General features: G+C 41.2%; 2 pseudogenes; both read left to right on the top strand.

Annotated features, from left to right (window-relative positions):
* Positions 1-487: 487 nt before the first annotated feature.
* Positions 488-2,696, top strand: LOC129305637 (probable arabinose 5-phosphate isomerase; annotated as a pseudogene).
* Positions 2,697-2,971: 275 nt separating this feature from the next.
* Positions 2,972-3,622, top strand: part of LOC129305636 (uncharacterized) — a 6,610-nt pseudogene continuing 5,959 nt past the window's right edge.

The following is a 3,622-nucleotide window of genomic DNA, read 5'->3' as shown; positions in this document are numbered from 1 at the left end:
TAAATTTTAAATAAAATCTCACATACCAATAACTCATTAAATACATTTTATAATTTTATTTTTTTAAGAAAAAATATAAACTTTTAAAAACACTTTTTATTTAATACTCAATTGATAAAAGAATATTAAAAAAATATATAAAAAGATAATATCAAAAAAATATTATTAATAAAATTTTATTTTTATTAAAATGTCTTGTTTTAAAGTCAAATCTTTATTAAAAAATATAATATAATTTAAGATGGAGGGAATAATAAAAATGGAGACCCCGAAGCTGTGATGGTCGGTAGCCGGGCGCAACAACGATGGGTCAATGGTTGATGATTATTGAAGGCAGGCGGTGGTTGATTGAGGAAATGAATTTTTAAATTTTAAAAACTGTTTTCCAATTAATATATAATAATTAAATTTCTTGCCTTTGTTTTATGTCATTTTATTTTGTCTTCTCCATTGGGCCCCCCAGTCTATTAGAAAAAAAAAAAAACGCATGGGCTTCTTTGACCCAGATAAGAATAATTTGAGAAGATCAGAGACGCTAAACCCTGTGCGAAAAATGATTCGGCCACTCGGTGACTCGGTCTGCTATGGTGTGTAAAATAAAAATAAGGTTATGCAACCCACGAAAAAAGGGAATCATTATACTACCAGACAAGAATCATGATTTCTTTTCTTCCGTTGAAGCATGTTTCGGAAGATTTTATTGTGTGATAGAAGATTTGGATATCACGGAAGAATAGGTTTAGATTGACTAAAAATATACGCGTAATTAAATTAGAGATTGAATGGAGTTGCTGACAAAAGATGTAGATTTCAGAGACAAACAAGCAAAGTTTACCTGTAAATTGCAATTACGTCTGCAGAGGGACGGCCACCGACTAGTTATGGAATTCTTAATGCATGCCCACCACCCCGCCATTGCCAAAATGTTCCAGCACTGTCTCCATCACCACAAAAGTAAAAACATTCACAAGTTTTAGTATCGCTCGGGTTCTTTGCCTGCATTTGCCGGTACTTTGTTCCGCCGATCCCGTCATTCAAACACGTCGACCAAACCACCCTTCACAGTCTCTTCAGATCCCAACAGATTCAACTCAACTTCTTCTTCAACAACATTGGTCGTTCCCAAAGCCTGGCATTCACTCGCACCCTCCTCCAATCCCCGGCACCATCTTCTTCTCCGGCGTCGACAAGTCCGGTTCGTCGGCTCACAGATCTCCCAGAGTCTCGTCTCCCTAGGAATTCGATCCGCATTTCTCCATCCCGTGGACGCCCTGCATGGCGACATCGGCATTCTCACTGGTCAAGGTATCCTCGTCTTGTTCAGCAAGTCCGGCACCACCGAGGAGCTCATCAGGCTAGTGCCGAGTGCCAGAGCCAGAGGGGAGGGGCCTATTTGATCTTTGTCACTTCCTTCGAGGGGAATCCGCTGGCGGGAATGTGACATATGAACGTACATTTCCCGGTGGAGAGACAACTGTGCCCCTTTGATCTGGCGCCCGTGACTTCCGCCGCCATCCAGATGGTTTTTGGGGATACGGTGGCGATTTTGCCCATGTCTGCCAGAAATTTGAGCAAGGAACAGTATGCCAGCAATCATCCAGCCGGCAGATTGGCAAGAGTCTTATCTTCAAGGTTGCCCTCATTCTTTCTTGCTCCTGTTGTTTTATCTCAATTTTAGATTCTTACAGATGAAAACATATGATCATTCTTATGCTGCGTTGGTTACCTCACGAAAGCTACTCTTGTCCCAATGTGGCTTTTCATGTAGGCATGGGTTTGGCCTTGTACATGGGAGCTTTGTATATGGGAGCTTTGTATGGGCTGACAGGAACGGGCATCCTATGCACATGCAACCTTTAAAAAACTCTTGATGAGTTTGTCTTTAATACATGATTTTATCATACAACTTAACATATCCTGTGTCTTTCCTCTGCATTGGTCAACATGGGCTTTCTGCTCTTGCTTCCTTCTCTTTCATTTCCAATTTGTGCAGTGAGAGTTAAAGGCTTAAAGCACACTATAGTTCCTAGATGTGCGTGATGTTAGGGCACGTAGGCATAGTTGCATAAACTTGTGGATGGCCTGGAGAATGAGAAATAGCATGTCAAATGTGTGTGTGTGTTGTGTGACATGGGCGCGCAGGTAAAAGATGTGATGAACAAGCAAGACGAACTTCCCCTTTGCAGGGTGGGTGATCTAATAATGGATCGGCTTGTGGAGCAGACGAGTAAGGACTGCTTGTAATGGATGAACAACATCTGATTGGGGACATTTACGGAAGGTGATCTTCGACGCACCCTCAAAGCTAGTGGGGAGGGCATCTACAAGTTCACCGTGGGATAAATGTGTAACAGGCAACCAGAGAGTCTCATTTTGATTTTTGATTCCTAGACATACATTCTTGTTGGTGGGGGGTATGTGGATGGCAGGAATCCAAGATTGATTAGTCCAGACGAGATGGCAGGGGGGGCATGACAAAGATGGAAGCGCCTCCATCACCTGTGCAGTTTTTGCCTGTCATATTGCCATCGTCAGATTGCATGGCTTGGCTTCGGCTGGCCTCTGAAGCTTGTAACTTCGAACCTGCTCAGTTACTTTTTTTTTAAAAAAAAAAACTTCTTGCCCCGTTCCTGTTGGGGTTCATGTAAATTCCTTGAAATTAGAAAGGATATGAATTATTAGATGGAAACTGAAATTGCTTGATCGCCTCTTGTCAAGAACGTGTGCTTCTATTGGGATTCATCAGACTTGACATCTTACAAGGGGGGAAAAATCATATCTACGGGCATGGCTTCGCAATGGAATCTTTGATCCTGTGAAGAAAATAAAATGCTATTTTCAAAGAAATAAAACTTACAACTTAAATCGTGCATTCTAGTTTATAAAAGAATTTTGATCAATTTGATGGGAGCAGAACGGCAGTAAACAAGAAGCAGAAAAACCAACAAATGTTTTTTATGGGCGTTAGCGAATGAAGGAATTAGTGTTTGGTTCATCTCAATTTCTTATAGAACACGTAAAGACTAGGCTACTTCGGAAGAAGGGAACGAGAGGCCCATGTACCACCAGCTGCACTTCATCTGAGGTCCTGAATCTGATCATATGAGTCCCAATTGCAGCCCAACCTACCGAGAAAGAACTCCTTGAGTAGCATATTGTTTGCTCAAGTAGGAATATACTTGTACTTCGGATGCGATCCAGAGCCTCAACTGAATTAAGTGTTTGACACGGTTTCCCCATTTTTGAGGGAGTTAGTGCAACAAGAGTGTTTGGAATTTAAATCCCCAATCGTTGTCTAATTTACTACTGTAATATGGCCTTTGCCCTCGTTCTACAAGAAGAAGAAAGTCATTGATTAATTATTAAACATTGGAGGTTGTGATATTATGCAATTGTGCATTACAAGACACGTGCACCTGCTGTTGATTTTGCAGTGTAAACGGATATGTATGTGTGTGTGTGTAAACTGAAAGGAAGCACCTGAAGAAAGCGCGGAGACTGTAGCATAGATCGTTGGGTGGGCCGTTGTCTTTGTGTGGAGTTGGTAGATGTTGTGGAGATGCAAGTTGCGTTAGAAAAAGCAAGCATCCTTGCACGGTTTTGTCGTGTTTTTATTCAGAAA

Source organism: Prosopis cineraria, unplaced genomic scaffold (assembly GCF_029017545.1).
Source record: "Prosopis cineraria cultivar Desert tree isolate PC_DT_omini unplaced genomic scaffold, ASM2901754v1 PC3, whole genome shotgun sequence".
In the NCBI taxonomy this organism is placed as follows: Eukaryota; Viridiplantae; Streptophyta; class Magnoliopsida; order Fabales; family Fabaceae; genus Prosopis; species Prosopis cineraria.
This window is presented reverse-complemented; position numbering and strand designations above follow the sequence as displayed.